Source organism: Megalops cyprinoides, chromosome 8 (genome assembly GCF_013368585.1).
Source record: "Megalops cyprinoides isolate fMegCyp1 chromosome 8, fMegCyp1.pri, whole genome shotgun sequence".
In the NCBI taxonomy this organism is placed as follows: Eukaryota; Metazoa; Chordata; class Actinopteri; order Elopiformes; family Megalopidae; genus Megalops; species Megalops cyprinoides.
The window spans coordinates 1,671,204-1,692,480 of record NC_050590.1 but is presented as its reverse complement, the minus strand read 5'-3'; the positions used below and the strand labels follow the sequence as shown (position 1 = coordinate 1,692,480).

At 47.6% G+C, this 21,277-nt stretch overlaps 1 long non-coding RNA gene across 1 annotated transcript; it reads right to left on the bottom strand.

Annotated features, from left to right (window-relative positions):
* Nucleotides 1-6,440: 6,440 nt before the first annotated feature.
* Nucleotides 6,441-9,672, bottom strand: LOC118782434. The gene is made up of 3 exons (XR_005005140.1): nucleotides 9,616-9,672; nucleotides 6,648-6,765; nucleotides 6,441-6,519 (listed from the first exon to the last, which is right to left on the bottom strand). It is a non-coding gene; the product is annotated as an uncharacterized LOC118782434 (long non-coding RNA).
* Between the last annotated feature and the right edge of the window lie 11,605 nt (nucleotides 9,673-21,277).

The following is a 21,277-nucleotide window of genomic DNA, read 5'->3' as shown; positions in this document are numbered from 1 at the left end:
ATTAGGCATGGGAATGAAATGATCATTGAATCTAAAATAAGGCCCAGAGAGCCGTTACAGGCGCTCTTCTGAGCTTTTAAGCCTCAAAGCTGGCCTTTGTTTTCCTGAATCTGGTGTTTCGTCCTGACGTTAACGGCTGAATATTTGCAGTGGTCAGATATGTGCGCTGGGCTGTTGAAATGAGGAATCCTGGGACAGGCTTGGGTTTGAAGTGTAGTGACAATCACTGGGTTTGATTTAGCTGATTTTCCCAGTGTGGAGCGGGAGGCTGGACAGAGAGAGACAGCCCCGGTGTGGAGCGGGAGGCTGGACAGAGAGAGAAAGCCCCGGTGTGGAGCGGGAGGCTGGACAGAGAGAGAAAGCCCCGGTGTGGAGCGGGAGGCCGGGCAGAGAAAGACAGCCCCAGTGTGGAGCGGGAGGCCGGGCAGAGAGAGAAAGCCCCGGTGTGTAGCGGGAGGCTGGACAGAGAGAGAAAGCCCCGGTGTGGAGCGGGAGGCCAGGCAGAGAGAGAAAGCCCCGGTGTGGAGCGGGAGGCCAGGCAGAGAGAGAAAGCCCCGGTGTGGAGCGGGAGGCCGGGCAGAGAGAGAAAGCCCCGGTGTGGAGCGGGAGGCCGGGCAGAGAGAGAAAGCCCCGGTGTGGAGCGGGAGGCCGGGCAGAGAGAGAAAGCCCCGGTGTGGAGCGGGAGGCCGGGCAGAGAGAGAAAGCCCCGGTGTGGAGCGGGAGGCCGGGCAGAGAGAGAAAGCCCCAGTGTGGAGCGGGAGGCCGGACAGAGAGAGAAAGCCCCAGTGTGGAGCGGGAGGCCGGGCAGAGAGAGAAAGCCCCGGTGTGGAGCGGGAGGCCGGGCAGAGAGAGAAAGCCCCGGTGTGGAGCAGGAGGCCGGGCAGAGAGAGAAAGCCCCGGTGTGGAGCAGGAGGCCGGGCAGAGAGAGAAAGCCCCGGTGTGGAGCGGGAGGCCGGGCAGAGAGAGAAAGCCCCGGTGTGGAGCGGGAGGCCGGACAGAGAGAGAAAGCCCCGGTGTGGAGCGGGAGGCCGGGCAGAGAGAGAAAGCCCCGGTGTGGAGCGGGAGGCCGGACAGAGAGAGAAAGCCCCGGTGTGGAGCGGGAGGCCGGGCAGAGAGAGAAAGCTCCTTTCTGTTCATAGCTGCATGCTCCCCTTGCAGAACACACAACTAGAAAAACAAGATTTAACACAAAAACCTGCAGGTTAGACAACTATTAAAAAAGTGACAGGATCCCACAAATATCTTGAAAAGGTAGTTTTTATCCAGCTTAAGAACTGACGGTTCAATAATGAAAAAAAAAATTCTGGATTCTGTAATATTAAAAACAGAATATTATATGTCAATGCTCTAGTATAATCATTAATTAATACTTTTTTCCATATTTTTGGCCTTGCATTCCACAATTGGTAGCTTAAGAGCAGGCTTCTAAAGCCTGTCATTATGGGGCTGAATCTGCAGCCTGGAGGTCATATGAGGTCAATGGCTCATTGATTTGTGTCCGCTCCGCGCGGCGAGAGCGGAGCATGCTTGTGTTTACCTTTACAAACACAGGGGCAGTATTTATACACGCATTCGACTTCTGCAGCAGCAGGGAAACAGAGCCCGGGCGACACAGTGCCGATCCATGTGGGTGCATTCCTCACTGCAGCCCCAGACAGCACGTCACCCCGAATTGGCACCTCGCCTCGAATCGGCACCTCGCCCCGAATCGACACCTCGCCCCAAATCGGCACCTCGCCCCGAATCGACACCTCACTCTGAATCGGCACGCCCCCCCGAATCAGCACGTCACCCCGAATCGGCACCTTGCCTTGAAACGACACCTCACTCTGAATCGGCACGTCACCCCGAATCAGTACGTCACCCCGAATCGGCACCTCGCCCCGAATCGACACCTCACTCTGAATCGGCACGTCACCCCGAATCAGCACATCACCCCGAATCGGCACCTCGCCCCGAATCGACACCTCGCCCCGAATCGACACCTCACTCTGAATCGGCACGTCACCCCGAATCAGCACGTCACCCCGAATCGACACCTCGCCCCTGAAACGACACCTCACTCTGAATCGGCACGTCACCCCGAATCAGCACCTCGCCCCGAATCAACACCTCGCCCCGAATCGACACCTCACTCTGAATCGGCACGTCACCCCGAATCAGCACGTCACCCCGAATCGACACCTCGCCCCTGAAACGACACCTCACTCTGAATCGGCACGTCACCCCGAATCAGTACGTCACCCCGAATCGGCACCTTGCCCCGAATCGACACCTCACTCTGAATCGGCACGTCACCCCGAATCAGCACATCACCCCGAATCGGCACCTCGCCCCGAATCGACACCTCGCCCCGAATCGACACCTCACTCTGAATCAGCACGTCACCCCGAATCAGCACGTCACCCCGAATCGACACCTCGCCCCTGAAACGACACCTCACTCTGAATCGGCACGTCACCCCGAATCAGTACGTCACCCTGAATCGGCACCTCGCCCCGAATCAACACCTCACTCTGAATCGGCACGTCACCCCGAATCAGCACAACACCCCGAATCGGCACCTTGCCCCGAATCGACACCTCACTCTGAATCGGCACGTCACCCCAAATCAGCATATCACCCCGAATCGACACCTCGCCCCTGAAATGACACCAAACTCTGAATCGGCACGTCACCCCGAATCAGTACGTCACCCCGAATCGGCACCTCGCCCCGAATCGACACCTCACTCTGAATCGGCACGTCACCCCGAATCAGCACATCACCCCGAATCGGCACCTCGCCCCGAATCGACACCTCACTCTGAATCGGCACGTCACCCCAAATCAGCGCATCACCCTGAATCGGCACCCCGCCCCGAATCAATGTATCACCCCGAATTGGCACCTCGCCCCGAATCGACAGCTCACCCCGAATCGGCACGTCATTCTGAATCGGCACGTCACCCCAAATCAGCGCATCACCCCGAATTGGCACCTCGCCCCGAATTGGCACATCACCTGGGCTCTGCTGGGCTATCTGCAAGAAACAGCTGCTTGATCACTAATTATGAGCCTTCTAATTGCTCGCTGAATTAAATTGAAGCTGTGGTGAAAAGTAAGATGTGTCAGAGGCACGCCATGGCCTCCTCATGTCCCTCTACTGGCCTAATAGGAACTGAATTCACTGTAAGGAGTACGGAGAATCACTGGCCATCTTCAGATGCCCCAGCCCTTCAGACTGCATCTCAGTTCCACCTCAATCCCCACCCCCTGACACCTGCTACTTGCATTATTTGCTGCTTAGTTACTTGCAGTATAGTGATGTGTTTCAGATTAGAGCGAGTTAACTTGTGGTGATGCTTGAATGGTGTTATGCTCACGCTCACTGGTCTGGGAATGCTGGTAGCCTGGTCTGATGCTGCTGCTCATATCACTCGGACGGATACCGTTCTGTTCTCTCATGCTGGAAGTGGCTCTGGATAACAATGTAAGGTACTGTAATGGAGGAGAAGTGTCCTCCTCAGCATCAGATTGGTTCTAACTGGAAGACTCCTAATGAGAGTGTGGTGAGATGGGCGGGGCAGAGTGGAGCAGCTCCGCCCACAGGCCTGCTGATTAATGCTCTCTGCATGCCTGGTGTATCTCTCAGTATCAGTCAGGGTTGTCCTTCGGTCTGTGCACTCAGCAGCAGACATGCTGGGGCATTTCCGCGATGTTGCTTGCTGGACCCTCTCACTCACCGAGCAGAATCAGGTCACACCTGTGGCAGGCACTGCAAAGGGTTGCACATACTGCAGTGAGGGGCGTATTCATCCAGGTGCATTTGTGGACATGAAAACCAGCAGATGTTTCTGATCATGGGAGGGGCCAGGATGGCTTTGCAGGGGGTGCTGGGATAGCCTGGGGGTATGAGGCTGATGTGGGAGGGGCCGGGAGGCCGTGAGTGAGGCCTCCTCATTTCTGCTCATCTGTGCTTTTCAGTGCTGTGTACGTGATTGCAGCTATTGCCTCTGCTGCCAGTGAGGCTGTGAAGTATCGCCAAGCCCGTACTGTCATAACGCGCTGAAGTTACACACTGAACAAAACACGCAGGAGCAGTGTGAATTGTGCAGCTGTGAAGAGTACAGCCTGTTCTCTCTGTCTGGGGAAGGGTAGCCGAGGTGATTAAGCCCTCACATGTGTGCACTCCCAACACCGCACTCTGTATCTCCCACTGCCTTGTGGGTAATTTTCTCCCTACAGCGCCGCATCTCAGAAATCCATTCAGTTTGTCTATTTCTGCGCGGGTAAATAAAAGACGGGCTCCGTTGTGCTCCGGCTAATGTCACACAGCAGTCTGTTTGCAGATAAGGCCTTCCCGCGCCTCGGACCAAAATGACCGGGAGTCAGCCGTGAGCTCTGTGCCAGGGAGATAGGGGGGTGTTGACAGAGGGGTGCAGATGGGGAGCTCTCCCCTCGGTTCCTGCCGAATATCTGCGACTCGGAGGGAGGTGGCGGCCGCCGGATGGAGGCAGAGAGCCTTTCGGGGGGGGGTTGGGATCTTTCTGAAGAGGAACTGGAGTGCTGCTGGGACGCGCTGTTCATGTTAGCATGAGCTGCAAACCCCCCTTCTGTTGACTGGCGGAACCCAAGGCCAAACAGATGGGAGCCTCCATTTATAGTTTATATATGGAAAATGGGCTAGGCCATTCGTTCTGTGTGTGTGTGTGTTTGTGTGTGTGTGTGTGTGTATGTGTGTGAGTGTGTGTGTGTGTGTGTGTGTGTGTGTGTGTGTGTGTGTGTACGTGTGTGTGTGTATGAGTGTTTGTGTGTGTTTGGGTGTGTGTATGTGTGTATGTGTGTGAGTGTGTGTGTGTGTGTGTATGAGTGTGTGTGTGTATGAGTGTTTGTGTGTGTGTGTGTGTGTGTGTGTGTTTTGTTGGGGTGGGGGTGGGGGGGGGGGTCAGTGAGTGAGGGGGTATGGAAAACGGGTGTGGGTTGGACTCATCTCCCGCCATGCAGTGCGGCGCTGGCTTGGCCGGGCGAGCGGGCGAGCGAGTGTGCTCATTAGCGGAGCAGCGCAGAAATAGACCCACCATATTGTACCAGCCTCCTGGTGCTGCTTCCTGCCAGAAGAGCAATTATCAGAAATGGTGACGAGGCCTGTCGCCGCCATCCGTAATGAGGCTGAGGCAGAAGAGGCAGGGTGGGGAGCCCCAGCCTTCAGACCGAAAATGCTTGGAGCAGGAGTGTCTCTCAGGGAAGGGGGGTAATACCCCCGTCCTGTTGCCCCTGTATCATTTTGGGGCATGTGTATTTTGGTAGGACCCATGCACTGCATTGGTGCATGCGACCCAACAGGAAGCAGGCCTTCCGTTGCCTGTGCTTCCGGATTCTTCCTGATCAGGCCACTGTAGTGGGACTGTAGTCATGATTCGTCATCAGCCTTTAAGAGGTGAAGCTTTCCTGTCCCCCTGAAGCCGCAGGTCTGACCGTGGATTAAGTAAGTGCACATACACCACCTCCTGGGCTGTGGTGCATTTCAGCGGTAAAGCAACTCCTCCTTTCCCTTAACTCGTTAAGCTCGTTTAGAGAAATATTCTGAGGAGTTTCCCCCTTTCCATCAAAGTCACCTGTTTGAAGTGACCAGCTCTACCTGAGTGTTTTACGGATGTCCTCTGTCATTGTTTATTTGTTCCTGTTTGGAATGTTTTTCTCTGAGCAAAACAAAGTCCCTTGAGACCATCAAAGCCTTTTGCCGCCAATCAAAAAGGAAATGTCAGGTGGTGGTTTGGGCAGCCCAGGGAGTTGCATGTGGGTGTAGCAAGTTATGCCAGGCACCTGTAAGCTGGGCGTGTTGGGGAGCTTCTCAGCCTTTTAAAAGCAGTTGGTTGGGGTGGTAATGGGATAGCAGGAGTGTCCGCCCTGCTTTCCGTAAGGAATGTGTTACATTTAGTCCTGCACGAGATGTGTGTGTGTGTGTGTGTGTGTGTGTGTCTGTGTGTGTGTGTGTGTGTGTGTCTGTGAGAGAGAGAGAGAGAGACCAGGGGTGGCTATGCCGGTTCTCTCAGTTCCCTCTTCACATTCAGGACACACACAGGAGTTGCAGGGGAGGCGAGGGATCAGATCCAGGAGGCAGCGTAACCCAACCCAGCAGCACAGAACTACATGGCATCTGGACAGCCAAGGGACTCTATTTTATTTGGGACACGAGGGTGTTCTTGGGATTCTTTTTTTTATTTTCTGTTCGGTTTTAAGATTTGTTTATTTTTGGCATTGCTGCCTGAGGGAGAGGTGATTAGCAGCAACGCCTGTTTTGTAATAAGTGTGTGTGTGTGTGTGTGTGTGTGTGCGCGCAAATGCTCCCAGTGGTAGCCTGTGACCTCCACCTGGTCTGTCCTCGATCCTGGAACAGCTCACCCTGGCCAGAGGGAGGCGCCACCCGCAGCTCGTGTGGGGAATTTGCAGTGCTTGCTTACCTGCCAGAGTGTGAGTGTGCACTGGCCTGCGGGGGGCGCTATCCTTCGGGAGGGAGGGGGCAAGGTTCTCCCGGGGCCTGCAGTGGGAAGAGCAGGCAAAAGGGGGTGACTGCAGGGTGTGCTGCCTTTAAATCAACTACATTTATGTTAGATTTTAAACCTAACTGTAATAATACAGTTAAGTTTGGCTTTTTTTGCTACCTACCCGGTCTTGCATTGTGGTGGGCTGACTGTGGTCGGGGCAGTTGGGTGTCCGGGTCTGCTAACCCGTGACACAAAGTATCACCTGTTTTGGACCCCATGCAGACTCACTCACAGCCCACCTGCAGGGAGAGGATATGAATTCTAATCTGCGGACTCCATCCAAATCATATTTACAAGCACCTCCCTCATTCTGGAGCCGTTACAGAGAGTAGCAGCTCTCTCCTGTCTGTCTCTCCCTCTCTCTCTCACTTTGACTCTAAAATTCTAACGTGAAATTTGCTTTATTTGCATCACCACGCACGAGGACATTTATAACAAGAGTATTAATAACATTACTATTCTATTCTGATTATGATTATTATTAGTAGTAGCAGTAGTACTAGTGTTAGTAGTGAGCAATTGATAACTACTAGCACAATACCATAATCTTTATTCCTATATAAATTATGAACAGTTTCCAAAAATCCTCTCATAAGGGTATATGTTTGGTTAATCTCTGTGAGCTCTTTCCTTGGGGGAATTCACTGCCATGCTAAACCTCCTCGTCATGCTGACTGCCAGGACAAGGCATGAGCATTTGAGTTCGGGATGGAGGGCAGTGCTGCCTGGAGTCAGGTGTTATCTGACTTCCTGCCTGCCAGGATCTTCGAAAGGCCATTATTGCGGTGTTCCTGAGGCTGGCTTCCCGGGCTCGGCGCTCACTCCGCAGGAGATGGCGGGGTCCTTTCGTGCGCACAGAGCAGAAATCCGACCTTGCTGTGGTGCCGCTGGGAGATGCAGAGCGCTCCAGCAACACGGCTAACGGCTAACTGACCGCTGTCCCGCCCGGCACCACCACCCTGTATCAAGCCCCCCCCTTTATCAGCCATTAACACTGTGCACATGGTTTCTTTAGTCATGTCTTATTCATATATAATTACTGTATGTCATATAGTTATCACCTCTACAACAGAGAAGGCTGCGGTACAGTCCTTCATGCCAGATAGAATCAAATTCTTTGTTAAAAATCAATAAAGCATACAGAAATGTTGCCATTTTGGGTGAAGGCGTTTGTTTACTATCAATACGATCAATATGACCAGAAAACCAGTTTAGCTCATGCTCAACACATTGCACTCATTATGACGCTTCACAAGGTTAGTGTTCTTTTGTCCAGAATACTGCAGTAAACCAATATCCACATCACTGCTTACGTACATGTCTCGGTAGCTATTGGCCTTGAATTCCTCTCCATGTGTATAGTGAAATAAGCCCTCGATTTCAGTTGTCAGGAGAGCAGCCAGAACTCTGAACCAGGTTGAATAATTTAAGCACAACCTCCTACAGCTGTTTTTAGCATGCCAGCTCTGATGTAGGGAGGACCACAAGCTTTTCCCAGTTTTCGAGACTGGAGTTGCTGGCGATGAAATCTGACCATCTGATGGGTTTTCGTCATTTTTAATCAACATATGTAAACCCTCCATTTTTTTTTCAATGATATAGAATGTGTTTCATTGATAGGAGTTTCTTTGCTTCAAAAAGCATTTTGTCTCAATCTCTCTGTCTCCTCTCTCCCTCTCTGTCTTTCTAACTATATCTCCCTCTGTCTCCTCTCTCTTTCTCTCCTCTATACTGAGATGCTGCTGTGCACTTAGTCCTTAGACTCTACACTTCACAGCCTCAGGTTGAACCTCCACTCACACTCCTAAGGTCAGAGCCTCTGAAACCTCCCTTCCCAAGAGCCTCTGAATCCCTTAATACAAGGAGTGGAAAAACAGGGAGAGATACACGTGTGTATGTGTGTGTGGACATGTGTGAGAATTATAGAGGGCATACTGCAAGATGCATACCTCTTATCAACAGCAAGAATTGAAAGGCTAGATTAGAATTAACCAAAAAATACAGAGCGAGAAGAGTTCTGGTTTTGTGGACAGATGAGACGAAAATAAAGCTTCACCAAAGTGATAGAAAGCCAAAAGTGTGGAGAAAGATAGGCACTGCCCATGATCCAAACCATTCCACCTCATCTGTGGAACATGGAGGAGGTAATGTCATGGCCTGGGCATGTATGGCTGCTTCTGGAACTGGCTCACTCGTCTTTATTGATGATGTAACGGATGATGGCAGCAGCAAGACGAATTCAGGAGTGTACAGATGGATTTTGTCTGAGATTGGAAGAATTGCTAGTGCTATGTACAAAGCAATTCCTCCAAACTCACTGGCTGGCGCTTCATCCTGCCACAAGACGATGACTTCAACCACACTGCCCATGCAACCAAAGCTTTTATCAATGACAAAAAGTGGAAAGGGTTAGACTGGCCAAGTCAGTCACCAGATCTAAATCCAACTGAGCATGCATTTTACTTGCTGAAGAGGAGATTGAAGACAGAGAGCCCAGTAACAAACATCAACTGAAAGCAGCTGCAGTGAAGGCCTGGAAAAGCATTTCCAAAGAACATTGATGCAGTCATTGCATCAAAGGGCTATTCAACCAAACATTAGACCTTATCACTTTGATTTGTTTTGAAATCCATCTCTTAACTTACTTTTGCACAACTGAAAAAAGGGATTCACCATTAAAATGGCTCGGAAAAACATATCCGCATGTAAATAGCATGAAATAAAAGCTAAAAGCAAGTACTTTGGTCATTTTTTGATCTCAAATACAAATGCCTAAAGTAGCAAAAATATCAATTCACATATGTGTGTATGCGTTTGAGCATGTGTGTATGTGTGTTTGACTATGTGTGTATGTGTGAGTATATGTGTGTATGTGTGTTTGACTATGTGTGTATGTGTGAGTATATGTGTGTATGTGTGTTTGACTATGTGTGTATGTGTGAGTATATGTGTGTATATGTGTGTTTGACTGTGTGTCTACATCTGTGTGAGTATATGTGTATGTGTGAGCATGTCAGGACAAGAGGAGATAAATAAGGTTTTATTTTTTCCTCAGGATGTGTCTGGAGTGAAATGGCCCATGCACTCACCCTGAATGTTCTTCCCAGTTCGCACAGACTTAACATGGCCTTCATCACTCCCTCCAGACGGTTGCAATCTCTGCTTAAAGGCCAGGGTCATGGTCCTGTGGCTGCCACCGCAATGGGATCATTGGGCTCCATGAAACAGCGTCCACAAATACAAGCAGAAAAAAATCACACTACAGCCACACTACAGAAGTCAGCTCTGAAGTCAAAGTGCCATTTAAAGACCCTTTTTTAACCCCTCAACAATGGCCATTCAAGCAAAGCACTGCTTTCAATTAAACAGCCATTACAGTAAAATTTAATCTGTTCCAGGTTCAATTTGTCTGAACTTGCTGGACTTATTTTTTCGATTTCTTGGAACTCCCCATCTAAGTTGGGCCTGTGCTGTGCCTGTTCTCCCCCTGACAGAAAGACTGGCAGCTTTGCTTGAATTAGAGAGGTGAAGTCTATTGATTGATTAATTTATTGATTGGGTCTGAGGAAAATTAGAGGCCTGTGGTCACTCTCTGCTCAGAAATGGGCATAAAGGAGACAGATTTTCAAAAGACAGAACAGAGTAGTGTTTGCACCATGTGGGCTCTTGGGAGAGAATATATAAAGAGTCATTTTTAAAACCTTTTTATTCGCTCCTGTTGGCATCACTAGGGCAACTGAGTTATTGAGACAGCCACAGTCCACAGATTCTCATATTTATTGATTTTAGTTTTACCTAGCTTTACCATGGGTGTGAAGGAAACAGAGGAAATTCAGAGGGAATCATATTAAAGCAAATACAGTGGTTATGTGGAACATGTTGAGCTGCGATCTACCTGAGGATCAAGAGGCCTGAACAAATGCCAAATGATGTCAGAGCTCTCCTGCTGCAACAGTACATGTCTCTGCAGTACACTAATCCTTTATGCTAAGTCCATCGTAGGAACTCTTATGCAAGGTCTTCTAATTGAGTGTTCTTTCCAGGGGAAACCCCAACCATTCATTGAACCAAATATTAATATTTCCAATAATAAGCCTTAGAGGAGAGTAAACAATAATCATATAGGTTTAAGCTGAGCTTTCAGCAGAGAGGAACTCTGTCTCTTCCTATAAAAAGGCCTGTTGAAGTCATTCAGTCCACACTTCTAACCTGTCTGTTCTCATTTATGGCTTTTAAATCATTTGCACTGAAGAGAAATTGACACCTCCACTGTAGCCAAAGCATGTCTCGTAAAGAGAGGGCATGTACTGTGTAATGAGAGAGAGAAAGGGAGAGAGAGAGAGAGGGGGGGGGGGGGGGGGGGTGGGGGGAAGATCAGGAGTGGAAAAAGGGTGATGGATATTTTTAGGCTGTGTTAATTTGAAACATCCATGAGATGTCTTTTTTGTCTTGTTGAGATCTCTGAATCCACTGTTAGTTAATTAAATTTTAAATGGACTAGGATGATAAATGGAAGCTCTCCCCTCTTCTGCACTAATCAAGTTCTGATTAATCAATTTTTTAATCAATGATGACGGAAGAGGAACTTTGATGTATTATTTAGTTCCTGGAGAAGGATATGCCTCTGCTCTTTCTGAACCTCTCTGCTCTGGGACAGCTCTGGAGAACCATTAATGCTAAAGGAACAAGCAAGCCTGCTATTTTCATGCGGATTTGGAGGGCAAGGATTTCTTTATCATTTGTGAACCAAATGGGAGGAACACTTCATATGGCTGTACTGCCCTGCGAAGGATTTTTTTTTTTTGCAAGTTCTATTAAAATTCAGAGAGAGAGAGAGTTTTTTTTGTTGTAAGATTTAGGAGAGAATAAAACAAACTATATCTGTGTTTTGACAAAAAATGTAACGAGTGTTTTTGTGTAGGAGTCACAAAAAGCACAAATATGTTGAGCTTTCTTTGCATGGTGCTAATTGTTCACACCGAGCTTTGCAGTGAAAAGTAGCTGGTTTCTATTTCTGATGACAACAGGCCTTTGTGCTATACTTGGAGACAGATATGTTGTAGTTTTTTTATTTTATTTTCACAAAGGTGCAAATGCAGGTCTCTGGAGATTCAGTTGTAATATTTTAAGGTTCAGAGGAATGAAGAAACCACTCTGTGGCTCCAAGAGTTTCAATAAACTTCTGATGTGTTGCCAAGGTTTTAAAAGACTCACTGAATGGCCTCTGATCCACCCAAACTTCATCCTGAGAGCCATGTGCTGTATGTATCAATATTTATACCGATCAGATACCTGTAATTCAATCATTAAGGCATGTTCTTCATTAGAGCTTTGCAGCCTTTAAACTGTTACCCATAGTCTTGTTGGGAAATCATGACTGAATATATTACTCCACTTAATTTAGACTGTAAACTTTCTCGGCCGTTGTCCCCCAATGGTGGGATGAACTTCCACACCTCATCCATTCTGCAGAGTCTCTCTCTGCCTTTAACAAACATCTGAAGACACAGCTCTTCTGCTCTTACCTGAGCACCTGAAACAATACCCCCTAAAGGAATTTCCCATGTCTGAAAACAAAAAAAAACATTAAAAATGTAACCTGATGGTTTAATGCACTCATTAGCTCTACAAGCTGGCTGGTACCTTGTCTGGCCAACCATTGAAACTTGGTCATGCAGCGTTTCTAATATTGTTGACTCCTTATGGTTTTTTTTTCTTGTGTTGTACTCTGCCTCACTTGTAAGTCATTTTGGATAAAAGCATCTGCCAAATGAATAAATGTAAAACATGTAAATGGAAATGCTGTACGATAACCCAGATTAAACAAATTATTGGATGGGTTTTCTCTGATGGCAGAAACGGTAAACCACTGCATGCTGTTTTCATGTTTGAAGAGGTGAACCATGAATCATTCCTGGAAAAGGAATGCTTTTACATCTGCAGATTGCTATTGGGTAAAGAATCACCTTTTGGCAGCCAATCACTGGAGCCGTCTTCAGTGTCCATCCTCACTCATCTTTGCATTCATCCATTCAGTCATCCATTGACTGTGTGAATATTTAGAACCCCACCCCACACACACACACACACACACACACACATACACACATGCATGCACACACACACACAAGCACACACACACACACACATGCACACACATACACATAAACACACACACACACACACACACACACACACACACACACACACAAGCACACTCACTCACACACACACACACACACACACACTTACACTTACACTTACTTACACTTTTTTCCATCTTACTTCTTTACAGAAGTTTACCTGGGTTGCCCTTGTTGCCATGGAGATGTCACAATCCAATAAAAACGCAGAAAAGCTGCTTGCAGGAAGCCCCTGGGTGTGTGTGTGTGTGTGTGTGTGTGGGGGGGGGGGGGGTGGTAGTGACAGGATGATGTTCCAAAGTGATTCATCTATGACTGCTGAATGAGGGGGTGGGGAGATGGAGGGGGGGGGGGGGGGCCCACAATAGGAGTGCGTCCTCTCTTGAAGCCACCGCTTCTGAAAATACCGCGGTGACCGTGAACGCCACGAGATCGGCTGCACAATGCGACCGCGTGGGCTTGGCGGCGGAGGTGGCTCAAACGCACTCTTTCAGCATTTCACCCGGAGGAAGCCAGGATCAAAATGCAGCCCATTCAGCTCATCTCAAAAGATACGTGACAAAAAAAAAAAATCTACAACCCGAAATGAGCAGGGACAGGAAGTACAGCTTTTATTCAAATTTAAATGAATCAAAACTTTGTGCCCTTGCGTTTTTGCACATGTGCTGTGCACCCATTCAGCTGTGTATTCCCGCGCCACCCTCCAGCCTTCCGCTAACAGTCAGCCGCCGTGCGTGCAGTCCAGCTGCTGGTCTGGCTGCGTCTCACTGCAATAACTGCAGCACTCCGGTTTCAGCAGGACTCTGCTCATTGCAGCACGGCGTGCACACTGACTCCTGTTTCGATTTATTATATATTATATTATATATACTTATTTGGTCGGCTGTCTAACGTATGTGCAGATAATGTGGCCTCATTACGTGTTCCTCTGCTTGGTAAATGGCTCTGGGTAAGAGGGTCCACCTAATGAATGCTATGTATAGATAATGCATACGGCAACAGCGCTTTGGATACAAACCCTGACCCTGGGCAGACCCCCCTCACGGCATTGGTGTGCTGCTGACCACCCGGAGCTTATAGAAAATGAACACATTCAAAGTTTGAATAACTTTTTGTCGGAAATCATTTTCCGCAAAGCACGGAAAGTGCCAGCGAGAGGGTGAGGGAAATCTTTGGAGTAACATTAACTGTCAGTTTAAGGTCAAAGGAGATTATGGTAAAATAAATGAAACTTTCTGAGTACTTTTTTTTTTTTGCAGTAGAGAGGTGTTCTTCCTGCAAAACATCTGCCGAGCTCTGATATAAAGAATATGCTGTTAATGAATGAACAGCAAGCCACCTGCCAGCGTGGAGTCTGAACCTGGTGTGTAATTTGTCTGTTCCTTAAGGACATTTTCTTCAAGTAGTGCTTGTCTTTCTTCTTCTTTCTTACATTTTTAGGTCTTGTAGTTCTGAGTTTGTCAAGTACAGGTAACATTTCTCTGCCTTGGTAGATCTGTAAGTTTGAGTAATGTCAGGTATCTTCTGGTTGTTTGCCTCCATATGTAGCAACATAATTTAATAGCAACCTCCTTATTCATACTCTACTATCTATCTATCTATCTATCTATCTATCTATCATCTGCCTGTCTGTCTGTCTGTCTGCCTGCCTGCCTGCCTGCCTGTCTGTCTGTCTGCCTGCCTGTCTGTCTGTCTGTCTGTCTGCCTGTCTGCCTGTCTGTCTGTCTGCCTGCCTGTCTGTCTGCCTGCCTGCCTGTCTGTCTGTCTGTCTGCCTGTCTGTCTGTCTGCCTGTCTGCCTGTCTGTCTGTCTGCCTGCCTGTCTGTCTGTCTGTCTGTCTGCCTGCCTGTCTGCCTGCCTGTCTGTCTGTCTGTCTGTCTGCCTGTCTGTCTGCCTGCCTGCCTGCCTGTCTGCCTGTCTGTCTGTCTGTCTGCCTGCCTGTCTGTCTGTCTGTCTGTCTGTCTGTCTGTATGCCTGCCTGTCTGTCTGTCTGCCTGTCTGCCTGTCTGTCTGTCTGTCTGTCTGTCTGTATGCCTGCCTGTCTGCCTGTCTGCCTGTCTGTCTGTCTGCCTGCCTGTCTGTCTGTCTGTCTGTCTGCCTGCCTGTCTGCCTGTCTGCCTGTCTGCCTGTCTGCCTGTCTGTCTGTCTTTCTGTCTGTATGCCTGCCTGTCTGCCTGTCTGTCTGTCTGTCTGTCTGTTCTTAATTCCCCACTTCTGTCCATTTCCATAAAATTCAGTTTTTCTTCATTTCCATTTACATACAGTCTCACAAATATTGATGAATGTGATGAATTGTTTTGAAAAATCAGTATTGACCTAATTAAATAAAGTGTATGTGAGTTCCAGCAATCCTACCCGATGATAGGAAATTACCTGCCTGTAAATCACCTGGCTGCAGCTGTGCCTCTCAGCAGGCGCCTGGCTCTGCGTGGTCATTTCAGACGCATTTGGAAGGGTGGCGTGTGGCCGCACTCTTTGAAGTTACCGCAGAGAGTGCAAGTTACAATCACATCCTAGATGGGAGAGAGAGAATAAAGGAGATAGTGAGTATGGGGGGAGCACGAGAGAGAGAAAGAGAGAGGGAGAGAGACTAAGGGGGAGAGAGAGAGATGAAGAGAGTGAGCGAGAGAGAGAAAGAGTGAGTGAGGAGTGAGAGAGAGAACATTTGCATGTTGTAAGATGATTATAAGAATGATTGCTTTGGCAATATCTTTACCATTGAAAAAGTCATGCAAATAAAGCAGTTGCATTTGAATTTTAGAGAGAGCAAGAGAGACAGAGAGATAGCGAAAGAAGAAGTGAGGAGGAGAGAGTGAGAGAGAGAGAGGGAGAGACAGAGGGAGGGCAAAGAGAGAGGGAGAGAGACAGAGGGAGGGGGAGAGAGAGAGGGAGGGAGAGAGAAGGAGAGAAGGAGCAAGTGAGCTCTACAGAGAGGCTGACAGAGTGGGTGAAAAACGTGACCACCACAGAGGCACATGTAGTCAGAAGGTTTTTGTTTTGCCCAAACAATGCAAGCTACGGAGGCCCAGGCTGCCTTTACAATGCACTCCCACTGACTGCCTCTAGACTGAAACACCTTCCCTTCAGAAAACACACAGCCCACCCTTTCCAACATTCTTTCATTTCTCACCAATCCAGCCAATGGGATCAATTAGTCATGGAAGATCATGCATTATCATTTCAATCCTAACAAAGAGTATTTAAATCAATCTACAGTGCCTCTTTTCAGTGTAGGACTTTTCAGTGTAAGACACTAAATGAAGTACTACTCCATGAGTTAAATAAAAGACAACGCTTGCTGGTGTATGCATTCTGGCCTGGTACTGGTGGTACCATGACAACACATGGGCAGCCAGGTTGTTGAGCAAAAGAGGTACATGACCTGAGACAGCATCACCAATCAACTTCCAAGTGAGGAGAGATATGATTCCAGATGCCTCGGATTGGAATCCCTCTGCACGAGCTCTCCGGCCAAAGCAAAATGAATCAAAATGTTTGAGAGCTGAACTGTGTAATGGGGTCCATTCTTTAGGGAGATAGGTCGGTTGGGTTTGCTCACATGGTTACCCTGCTTGTGCAAACAGCATTCTCATCACTACAGCAGAAGGCCCTGGGATTGAGAATGGATCAGAGGCCATTCAATGTGTCCATTAAAGCCATGGTAATAAATCAGAAGCTTATTGAAATTCCTGAAGGCATAAAGTGGTTTATTCAGTCCTCTGCACCTTAAAAGCTTACAGGTGGATCTTTAGATACCTGCATTTGGCCCCCTCTGAAAATAGAAATAAAAAGTTTATGTTGCTTGTCTTTGGTTGCGTGCACTAATATCCACCTTGACTTATGGGGTGTGTTGAATGTCTGCTGTATATATTGCCCTGGATACAGTAGGTGCTGTAGTACAATAATGAACAGATAATGCAACATTGCATTGTGATGTCACAGCCAGCCACTGTATCTGAAGGTGGTCTTCTGCAATTGGTGCAAAAATGCAAGACTGCGTATGGGAAATGCCTGATCAATGGCAATGCACCAGCTAGCACTAGGCTGTACATTTCTACTCCAGGGGTTCGAAAGTGACATTGATGGGTTTGACAGTGAAGGATGACAGCATGATGAGCATGAGCAACACAGGAAGGATCAGTGCAGAGCCTGCCAGTCAGACAAACTGACACCAGGGCTTACAGACAGGCAGACAGACAGACAGGCAGGCAGACAAGAGAAATATTTAAAAAAACAAACAGTTCCCCTCAGTCAGAGACAGCTCTGTGGACAGATTGATCAGACATACACTTTATGATACATTGTTAGAAACACTCCCAAGAAAGAGAAGTGTTCTTTAAAAGCAAAGCTCCCTGTCATCCATTCCTCAAACATGACTGATGTGGGAGAGGTGTCAGTCATGCCAGGACAAGCCTCCACAACTCTGTTAGCAGTCAGAAATGCATCCACAGAGCACGGCTCAATGCTGTAGAAATGGCAGACTCAGAGTAGTTCAGTGGCAGTTGCTGTTTGGTACCTTTTGTTAATATGGTTGTCACTTGTGAATTTTATGCAGAATTTACTGTCCACAAACACTTAATAGTATTTTTTGCTTACTGTGTGCATACCTGGGCAATGTATATTTGTATGCTGTATCATGCTGCAGTAACACTTTTCGCCTACTTCAGCTGTGCTGCTTTGATTTTGCCCTGCTAGTAAAGCACAATTGAAAGAAACTGAATTGAATTGAGTTGAATTGAATGTAACATCTGGCTGTTCCTGTCACCTCTAAAGGGGGGGGGGGGGTGCCCCCCAGGGTGACGCATAGGTGATAGGGTGTTTGGAATCCCTAATGAGGATTGACAGCCAATGCCAGATATTTCCATGCCAGGCCCTGAAAACTGGCACATTGGAAGGTCTGCCACCCGCCTGCCGTTGGCATCTATGCAGGCAGAACTGGAATGCTGGAGTGAGGCTGATCAGACTGTTTGATTCTTTTTTTTTTCTTCATGAATCATTTACCACTTCAGAGGAGGGGCAACCCGTACTGGGGTCAAGGCTGAAACCATCTGCAGATGGCAAAATTCAAAGCTCTGTGAGGCTAAAGAAAGTAAACTTTTATTTTATATAATAATAAAATTGTTGGCCTCCTTATAGTTATTTTTTCCCTGGCACATCCTTTCAAAGGTAATTTTCAATGTCAAATGATTATTGTGATGTCTCCAGCTAATACTGTAAATGGAGCTGAATGAATGGCAATTGCATGGTCCTCAGAAATTGGATTTAGCAAAATGCCATTAAACAAGGCTCTTGAGTTTAACTGAATTATTTCTCCCAGCTACCAGAAATGATTGGTTGGCTCTGAAATATAAGCAGGCAAACTGTACAATGCAAGACCATGCATAAATACATAAATGATAAATGTGTGTACGTGCTGAAAAAAAAAACAAAAAAACAATTCCCTTCAGTGTCCATCATTTTGAAGTCTGTCATTCGGACATGACCTTGAAATTGTGTTAATCGCATCTTTGTTTGTATTGCTGTTGTGACTGAAAGACCTGCATCGGGTGATATTGTAACGGATACAAAATGAACTGCCGAACATGAGAGGTGACAGCGCTGCATAATCTCAGTAATGTAAATGAAAAATTGCCCAGAGGAATGTAAATGAAAAAGTTTGATTGTCGGTGCAATATGAAGACAGAAAAATGATGCTGGTCATAGTCTGTTTGTAAAACCATGTTTGAAAGATGTGTTGGCAAGACTGTACATGCCTTCATTAGGACTGTAACACCTGCACAGAGAAGCTTCTTTTCACTGGCAAACACAGCCAGGTGGTGTGAATCTTCTTTTGGGGTGTTAGGCAGCTCCTTGTTAAATTCAGATCCTCTGCATTTTGATATATAGATATAAGATATATTTTCTTTACCAAAGGATTTTGCTACTGTTAGAGTTGTCTGGAGGTGAAATTCACCCATGTGTTTGCAATGTAACTTGTTCACCAATTTCAGTGTCATGTTTCCAGCTCTCAGTACTTCTGCCCCCTAGCTGTTGTTCTGGTGTTTCTCCCTCTCTGGCAGTGTCGTCCATGTGCTTTTTGTTTACAGTTCCCATGTGTTCCCGCTCTGCCCCACTCTCCGCCTTGTCCCCTCCCACCTGATTTCCTGATCGCCTCCACCTGCCTGCCTGCCCGCCTGCATCCCATCTCTTCATCAGTCCAGCCCTTTATATTCCCTGCTTGTCTCTGTCTTGTTGCCAGTTTGTCTCAGTGTTTTCTCTGTTACGGTCCCGCCTTGTTACTCATGTTGCTGATCCCGTACCAACTTCTACCTGACTTCCTACCTCGTCCCTGCCTGCCGTCCTGCCTTGTTGCCAGTTTGTGTCAGTGCTTGCTCTGTTAACGTCCCGCCTTGTTTCTCGTGTTGTTTCCTGAGCTGGTTCCTGCCTGACTTCTTACCTCATCCCTGCCTGCTGCCCTGCCTTGGTTGCCTGATCTGCCTGCCTGCCTGGTTTGACCCAGCCTGCTCCTGTTTTTCATCCCTGCTCCTTGTTTGTTCTGCCTCAGACTGCCTTCCTGGTTTTTTGACCCTGCCTGTACTGCCACCACGAACTTGCCCTGCGATTTCAATAAACCACTTGGAACCTGAGTACGCTTGGTCTGCGTTTGAGTCCGTGCCTGTGCCTTGACACTAGCCTTTTAGATTCAATCTGCCTCCATCCACTAGTGAAAGCCCAATGCACTACCTTAAACAGTGACTGTGGTAGCCTTAACACCTGATCGTTTTTACACTGACACAATGACAATCACTCATACACATCCATCTGAAACATGCTCTTTGTAGTGCATCCTGACCAGGGCGAGCACATAAGCTATACTCCCCCTGCTGGTAGTAGAGGAAACTAAATCCCCTACAGGCGCTTGAGTGGTCAGGCCATTGGGTGGGCTCACGCATGGCTAACGTGCTAAATGCATATTAGCATTTATTACCCCTAAAGATGCCACAACACTACACTCCCCCAGCTAGGGGCCACTGGCTGGGAGGTTACACTTCATCACTAAACGGTGTCAATGAGTAGTGTGTAAAACACACGAAAAGCAAACCTCCTTGGCTAATGGTATGGTATGGTAATGAGTGGACAAACAGCTGTGACAAAATAAAATATAAAAGTAGTTCCTGGAACTGACAAAGGAACAAGACCTTTCCACACAGAGCTTCCATGGAAGCTCTGTGTGTATGTGTGTGTGTGTGTGTGTGTGTGTATGTGTGTGTGTGTGTGTGTGTGTGTGTGTGTGTGTGTGTGTATGTGTGTGTGTGTGTGTGTGTATGTGTGTGCGTGTGTGTGTGTGTGCAGCCTGCTATGAATCCAGGCCTCTGTTGCGGTGACAGGATTGGTGTAAGATAGGGGTTGAGGACAGGACTGTGTGCTGTGCATTTTAAGGGCCCTTGAGCCAGGCGTGTGCTGATGTTCCTGTGAGCGAATGGAAGGCAGTCTCATGCACAGCTGTGTCCACACGCCCACATTCCAACCCTCAACATGGCCACACCGCTCCTTTTCCACCGGCAGTTCAGCTGCAGTTTTCTTGCCAAAATGTGTGCAAATTTAAACGAATATTTCAACGCGAGTGAAACAGATAGACTTTGCAGTAGCAGCGATGAAAAAACTCGATCGTGACATTTAATGTGATTTGTGTACATGTTGTAGGTGGTTTGTCAGACTAAACGTTGGAATTATTGATCCTATGTTTTCCTGGAAAGAAAGGCCACTTCGGGAGAGGGGTCCTAATCAATGTGTCGTTATTGTTTTTGCTGCGGCACACTGACATTCATAGAATACCAAGAGTAAGCTTGCAGTGTGCCCCATTGACGTGAAATTAACACCCAGTACAGGTGCGAGAGGTTTACGCAGACACAAATATCACCCCCAGCCAGAGCAATTCAACCACAGGGTTGTGTGGGTTTTCTCCCCCCACACCACACACACACACACACATTCTCACAAACACACATTCACACACACACACACACGCACACACAGATGCACACACACACACACACAATTTTAGTGTCCCTTCATGGTATTGAATGAACAGTAGAAAGACATGTACTGTGTGATAGAACCAGGTTACCCATTGTTTATTTAGCTGGTAAAATAAATAATTTTAACATGCACATAAAAGTGACATTTTCAGCACAGAAACGTATTAATTGTCTGATGGGTTTTTGCAGGAGTGAAGGTACTGTTTCCCTGTTACTCCTTATTTTAGTCTCAAGAACAGAATCTGACAGATTGCATCTACTGGTTAGAAAAGATTGCAAGTTGCCTTTGGGTTTTATATCTCTGTATATGTTCAGCTGCTCTGTTGTGAATTGTCCATAAGTTGTGCATTTTGTAAAGTAAATTTCGTAATAAACCCAAAAGGCAGAGCTGTTTTGTGTTGAAAGCTGGATGGTGTTTTATGACGGTACTACCCAGCGTTCAGCTTGTCCCCTCGCTGGGTGGATAAGCTACAGAGCTTGTGGCAGCACCTGGATCAGCCCAGGGAGAGCTGAGGCTCTGGGCAGCCAGATTAACCCCACGGCGCTCTTTGGCTGCTCGCCACTCGCGCGTATTTTGCACATGGCTGCGAC